Raw genomic sequence first — 7,604 nt, 5'->3', positions numbered from 1 at the left:
CATGCAGTCACAAAATACATGAGTGGCATATGCAGTCCATCTCAATAACCTGGATGTTAATGGCTAACAGATTCCCTCTATATGGTAACAAACAATAGTGTGTTGCTGAACTGGCTAACAAAGGGGTCAATTCTATTCGGCAACTAAAGAATAGCGCCGGGAATTAGCTCCCGATGCTATTCAATTCAGCTAAAGTTAAGTCGGCGATGTCCCGTTCTCGCCGACTTAACAGGTAGTTTTGTCGGGAGAACGGGCATTCTCCGACTTAACTACCCGGCGCGAGGTTGATTCCCGACAGAATCAGCCTCGCGCCGGCCGCGAGGCAGCATTTTTGTTGGGTTTCTTCTCTCATCCCCCGGGGATGAGAGAAGAATTCCCGACAATTGCGGGCAACTAGTAGCAGAATTGAATAGCGTCGGGAGCTAATTCCCGGCGCTATTCTTTAGTTGCCAAATAGAATTGACCCCAATGTGTCAATGTAAAACTTAATGTGATACAATACTGCTGTGTAAGGGTGGTGGTAATGAAAGAAACAAATCAGAATCATTAAAGTACAGTTCAAAATAAGTCTGCCGCATAAATGGGTACAATGTATAAGTTGTGCAGTGAAAATATTACTGATTAGTTTAGATTCAGTGATGTACAGTATCTACCACAATAAAACCCTGGATGGGGTGATAGAAAAGAAGGGGTGATAGAAAAGAAGGTCTCACGGTGTATGAGCTCTGTAGGGCAGCTGCGGCTCTGTCACATGAAAGGGTCGCAGTGATGACAGAGTGACCGTGTCCGCAGAGCCGGAACTCTAGAGAGGAGACGGGGGTATATAGAATGTCTGCTATTGGAAAAAAATTGTCAGATTGTCCCTGATGAATTAAATTCAGTGCAGGGACACTGCTGACACATGATCCAATGACAGCACTTTGGATTGGAGAGGTAGAGAGATGAGGTGTGGGCAGAGGAGAGGACTAGAGCTGCAGAGGGGTAGAACAAAGTTCCAGTGAGGTTCTGGAGAGCCGCTGCTGCCTGCTGTGTGTGATGTATAGTCACAGTGGACAGCAGTGAGCGGGTCCTGCTGCAGCTGTGACCGGATAGAAGGAAGGAAGAGCGGGCAGCTATGAAGAGCAGTCGAGTTAGTAGCGTGCACTGTTTTGAATTGAGTAATTGGACTCAAATTTCTTAAAATTATTCCTGATATTTTCGCCAACACTAGAAATGTCTTTCTAGAGTTATGCCCCATGAAAAATGTATCTCAGAGGCTATCGTATATCTATTCTAATTAGAACTAATAAAAGTTACGTGTTAACTAAATCCATTTTTTCATAGACAAGAGTGCCCAACAAGAGTTTCTTTCTCTTTTTTTCTGCCGAGAGAGGGAAAGAGGGAATGAGAGAAAGAGAGTGGAGAGAGAGAGAGGGTGTTAGAGAAGAGAGAAGGAAAGAAAGGGGGGAAAGAGTGACGGAGAAAGAGGGATAAGAGGGAAGAGAGAGTGAGGGGGAGAGAAAAGAGGGAGAGAGACAGTGTCAAGGAGAGAGGGAAAGGGAGGGGGAGTGAGTGGGAGAGAGACAGAGGGTGTCAGGGAGAGAGAGAGTGGAGCAAGAGAGAGTGTGTGTCAGGGAGAGAGGGGAGAGCCAGTGAGAGGGAGGGGCGAGTGAGCTAGAGTGAGAGACAGAGGGTGTCAAGGAGAGAGAGCCTGTTAGCGAGAGAAAGAGGGAGAGACAGACAAAGAGGGAGGGGAGCAAGTGGGAGAGAGAGGGTGTCAGGAAAGGAGGGAGACAGAGAGGGGGGAGCAAAAGAGATGGGTGGGGTAGTGAGTGGCAGAGAGAGCGTGCATCAGGGAGAGAAAGAGCGGGATGGGAGAGAGAGAGAGAAAGAGAGACGGAGGGGGAGAGAGGGAGATGGAGGGGGAGAGAGGGAGATGGAGGGGGAGAGAGAGGGGGGTGAGATGGAGAGAGGATGGAGAGAGATGGAGGGAGAGGGGGGAGAGATAGAGGGAGAGAGAGGGGAGAGATAGAGGGGAGAGATAGAGGGAGAGGGGGGAGAGATAGAGGGAGAGAGAGGGGAGAGATAGAGGGAGAGAGAGCGGAGAGATAGAGGGAGAGAGAGCGGAGAGATAGGGGGAGAGATAGAGGGAGAGAGGGGGGAGAGATAGAGGGAGAGAGAGCGGAGAGATAGAGGGAGAGATAGAGAGAGAGAGAGCGGAGAGATAGAGGGAGAGGGGGGAGAGATAGAGGGAGAGAGAGCGGAGAGATAGAGGGAGAGGGGGGAGAGATAGAGGGAGAGAGAGCGGAGAGATAGAGGGAGAAAGAGCGGAGAGATAGAGGGAGAGAGAGCGGAGAGATAGAGGGAGAGATAGAGGGAGAGAGAGCGAAGAGATAGAGGGAGAGAGAGCGGAGAGATAGAGGGAGAGAGAGCGGAGAGATAGAGGGAGAGGGAGCGGAGAGATAGAGGGAGAGGGGGGAGAGATAGAGGGAGAGAGAGCGGAGAGATAGAGGGAGAGGGGGGAGAGATAGAGGGAGAGAGAGCGGAGAGATAGAGGGAGAGAGAGCGGAGAGATAGAGGGAGAGATAGAGGGAGAGAGAGCGGAGAGATAGAGGGAGAGAGAGCGGAGAGATAGAGGGAGAGAGAGCGGAGAGATAGAGGGAGAGAGAGCGGAGAGATAGAGGGAGAGGGGGGAGAGATAGAGGGAGAGAGAGCGGAGAGATAGAGGGAGAGGGGGGAGAGATAGAGGGAGAGAGAGCGGAGAGATTGAGGGAGAGATAGAGGGAGAGAGAGCGGAGAGATAGAGGGAGAGAGAGCGGAGAGATAGAGGGAGAGGGGGGAGAGATAGAGGGAGAGAGAGTGGAGAGATAGAGGGAGAGAGAGCGGAGAGATAGAGGGAGAGGGGGGAGAGATAGAGGGAGAGGGGGGAGAGATAGAGGGAGAGATAGAGGGAGAGGGGGGAGAGATAGAGGGAGAGAGAGCGGAGGGATAGAGGGAGAGAGAGTGGAGAGATAGAGGGAGAGAGCGGAGAGATAGAGGGAGAGAGCGGAGAGATAGAGGGAGAGGGGGGAGAGATAGAGGGAGAGAGGGGAGAGATAGAGGGAGAGAGGGGAGAGATAGAGGGAGAGAGAGCGGAGAGATAGAGGGAGGGGAGGGAGCGATAGAGGGAGAGAGAGGGCAGCGACAGAGGGAGAGAGAGGGCAGCGATAGAGGGAGAGAGAGGGGAGCGATAGAGGGAGAGAGAGGGGAGCGATAGAGGGAGAGAGAGATAGAGGGAGAGGGGGGAGATAGGGAGATGGATAGAGGGAGGGAGGGGGGAAGAGAGAGAGAGGGGGGAGAGAGAGAGGGGGGAGAGGGAGAGAGAGAGAGGGGGGGGAGAGGAGAGAAAGGGGGGAGAGAGAGAGGGATGAGGAGAGACACACTACCTGTTCCGGCCTTGGTAGGCATCAGGGGATGGTTGGAGTTCTAGCCTCTACCATCAGGGGATGTCTCTGATGGGGGCGGGCAAGTCACGGAATTAGGCCCCGCCCCCTTTCCACCCACGAATCGCGGCAATGCATTCCCCTGCTGCCACATTGTGGGGTCCCCTGGATGACCGCTCCGCCTCGTCTTTCCTATAATCTGGCCCTGCTGCATACATACACAGCAAGCGGGCACTACAGAGCCGAGCCAGGCCAGGCTCCAGGGAGGAAACGCCAGCGCTGCCATAATCACACTGACTCACCATGTATCCACGGGTCTCCTGTTGGTGCCCCTGCTGCCAGTCTGGCCGAAGAGCTGCAGCGACTCATCAGCGCGGTCATCATACAGGAGGGATGTCGGTGGAAGTGGCTGTCCAGCCTGCCCTCGGAAGTGGAGGAGCGCCAGGTACTTGGGGTGGGGTGGGGAGGGGAGGGGAGGGGGGGGGATGTGACATGACCACCTGACCTACACACGCTGACCACCTCTGGCGAATAGGAAAAGACATGGGCGGGCGCACACTCGTCAGACTGAGTGCAGTCTGCCATCACCGGGTGTCTGGTAGAAGAGCTTCATTTTTTCCCCAGGCAGCCTCAGCGGGCCGCCCTTCAGGTCCTGGCGCCCATAGGCAGCTGCCTAAAGCTGCCTAATGGAAGCGCCGGCCCTGCACACACAGCAAACTTGATAGCAAAAGCTGCTACCACAGGGCATGTGCAGCAACTCTGCATGATGTGGTGGCAGCTCTAGTAATCGTATTATATGCATGTATAGATGTCCAAAGCCTCTATACGGTAATATCGCACGAGTTGGGCACTGGGTGAATGTATTTAAGGTAAGACACATGTTCGCTATGTTATACCTGATGAAAATTACATATTAAAGTCATTGAAACGTAATCTATGCTGCGATTAGTGACTCTACTCCAAGCCGCCAGCAGTGCCGCACCTCCGAACTTTGTATTGACATTACTGTGGGGGCAAACAAAAAAGTAGCTTAAAACTAGCGCTCTATACGTAAACACAAATGGTGCTTAATATTGACACGCAGAAATCTCCTGTATATTCTCTCTCCCGGAAAGACACTTACAGGTTATTTCTTTCACGTGTGTCCATAAAGGTATCTTTAAACAGCTTAAGGATTTCACCCACTGGTATCTCAGTATTCTTTCAACATACAGCTGACAGGATGTAACTTACATTAGATTTCTGTCCCGCGTTCCCATAAAGGTATCTTTATCCTTTTTGTGTGTTGGTATCCAACAGGAGCTCTCAGCAGGACACACTTGTTTTCCAAAAAAAGGATTTTTTATTTAAAATACAGAATAGTCATTAAAAATAAGTCCGCATACATGTATCGGAGCTGGGTCTCGACAGTTGATGAAAAATCCCGTGAAAGGACGCACCGGCTGCAGACAGGTAAGCGCACTCCACAGGATTCGAATCACCGATCTCCAGGACCTTCAGTATGCGTGACACAGGACGGCTTCAACGCGTTTCTGGGAGTCCACTCCCCTTTTTCAAGAAGTGCCGTCCTCTTCCTTTCTCTGACGTCCTAGTGGATGCTGGGACTCCGTCAGGACCATGGGGAATAGCCCCTATTCCCCATGGTCCTGACGGAGTCCCAGCATCCACTAGGACGTCAGAGAAAGGAAGAGGACGGCACTTCTTGAAAAAGAGGAGTGGACTCCCAGAAACGCGTCGAAGCCGTCCTGTGTCACGCATACTGAAGGTCCTGGAGATCGGTGATTCGAATCCTGTGGAGTGCGCTTACCTGTCTGCAGCCGGTGCGTCCTTTCACGGGATTTTTCATCAACTGTCGAGACCCAGCTCCGATACATGTATGCGGACTTATTTTTAATGACTATTCTGTATTTTAAATAAAAAATCCTTTTTTTGGAAAACAAGTGTGTCCTGCTGAGAGCTCCTGTTGGATACCAACACACAAAAAGGATAAAGATACCTTTATGGGAACGCGGGACAGAAATCTAATGTAAGTTACATCCTGTCAGCTGTATGTTGAAAGAATACTGAGATACCAGTGGGTGAAATCCTTAAGCTGTTTAAAGATACCTTTATGGACACACGTGAAAGAAATAACCTGTAAGTGTCTTTCCGGGAGAGAGAATATACAGGAGATTTCTGCGTGTCAATATTAAGCACCATTTGTGTTTACGTATAGAGCGCTAGTTTTAAGCAACTTTTTTGTTTGTGTAAATTTGCTGTTACTCAGGAGGTATTGGGTGTTTCCTCCACTGTATTAGAACTAGCAGCAATTAACAAGCGCAAGGCTGCTATTAATTCCTTTGTTTAAAGTATTACTGTGGGGGCACCCAGTGCACGAGGTCTTGTACTGGGAGAGCCAGGCACACTGGAACAATATATATATATATATACATACATACATACATACATACACATACATGCACACAGATACACACACACACACCGTTTCTCTCTCCCACTCACTCTCCCTCAACTTACCTATCACAGGCTGGCCAGAGCTGTAGCAGATGTGGTAACAGCCTAGTCTCATGTAGCTCCACCCCCTCCATTTTGTGTAGCTCTGCCCCCTTTCATGACCGAGATCTGGCAATGTCACAGGAGGGGGAGAGTACTCTGCAAGCTTCGATTGAAAAGTCCCTCCCAAAATGTCTGCCGCCTCAGAGGATACAGTTATTAAAGATACTAGAGGAGCCTCCTCTAGTATCTTTAATAACTGTCTCCTCTGAGGCGGCGGCCATTTTTGGAGGGACGTTTACATTACAATAGAAGCTTGCAGCATCCTCTAATGTGGCATATTATGAACTAGGGACACTGTATGTTTTAATGTGATTTGGGGATACTGTGTGGCATAATGTGTACTGGCAGCACTAAAATGTGGCATAATGTGAACTAGGGCACTACTATGGGGCACAGACAGCCATTTCACCAGGGTGACAGTGAACAAGCCACCCTGGTGAAACGGCTGTCTGTGCTGAGTGGAGCTGAACTGTGCACAGTTCAGCCCACTTTTTGGTATCCCCTGGTATTGTATATGTCCATTGGCACTTTTCTAATTATTCCTATATATTTAATTTCTGTTTGCTGCAGTGATCCAAAATCCTCTTAAGACTCTTTTATACTAGATTCTGTTGTCATTATATTGTACTATTTGAATATGCTCTTACTTTTACCTATCAGCATTTCAGAAAGTTACCTTTCTAGCTTATTGCTATTGAATGTTTTCAAGCCTTAGCATGTCTGCATGGGTATTTAATATCAACAGTTAATCACTAGTTAAGTGACCTCTTTCAATAATTTGTCACTAATTAATCAGCAATTTTGCAAACTGTAATTTAAATAATGCAACCAATTGCTATTTCTGACCATCTGTCTTCTGGAATGTCCAAGCTCCAATCAATCTGCTATCTTTAATTGCACCTATTATTACTTGGCACTAAATCTTCATTCGATAGGTGAGTTCAGCCCACCCCTTTCATCTACTGTCCGCTATCATTTTATAAGACAGCAGACAGCAGACAGCAGAAGGCGGAGCCCTTATCCTATTCTTTACACCACCTTACAAATTCTGTACTCTCTCATCCAGATGCCAGACTACTCTCTGCAATGCTTAAAGTATCAGGGAATCTGAGCTACTAACTGGACAGCAGAAGTACTCCTAGTGCATGTCAATAACCACACTCTCTCATTTGTTCCATATCAGTTAAATTACTGCCATATTTCACCGGTTACGCCCAATCTCATTTGATCTTGGAAGCTAAGTGGTAATAAGCCTGATTAGTACCCAGATGGGTGACCTCTAGGGAATATCAGGTGCAGTAAATATAACTCTGTATTCGACAACAAACAGCAGAAGTGTTGGAGCAACCTTTTGACTTTTACTATTTTTATCTGTTATGTGATCCTTCTACCTATATCCTTTGGCAACTCTGATCTTCACCATTTTTTCTAGGAATTTTTTTGAAAAATTCTATCTCTTTCTTTTTGTAGGATCTACTACGTAGCAAACTAGCCCTTACCAGGGGATTTCCAGTAACCAATAGGCACTTAGAATTTAATCTACATTATTATTACCCTTATTTGTGCCTTTGTCTCTATCATTTTGGATATCCATTAGATACTCCAATATTCTCAATATTCTCACATTAGGTGCGTCAAATTTATTAC

General features: G+C 48.3%; 1 pseudogene; it reads left to right on the top strand.

Moving 5' to 3' along the window:
* The first annotated feature begins 7,143 nt into the window (after window positions 1-7,143).
* Window positions 7,144-7,262, top strand: LOC134912693 (5S ribosomal RNA; annotated as a pseudogene).
* The last annotated feature ends 342 nt before the right edge of the window (window positions 7,263-7,604 follow it).

This window comes from Pseudophryne corroboree, chromosome 4 (assembly GCF_028390025.1).
Source record: "Pseudophryne corroboree isolate aPseCor3 chromosome 4, aPseCor3.hap2, whole genome shotgun sequence".
Lineage (NCBI taxonomy): Eukaryota > Metazoa > Chordata > Amphibia > Anura > Myobatrachidae > Pseudophryne > Pseudophryne corroboree.
The sequence above is the reverse complement of the archived record's forward strand: the minus strand, read 5'-3'. Positions and strand labels throughout refer to the sequence as shown.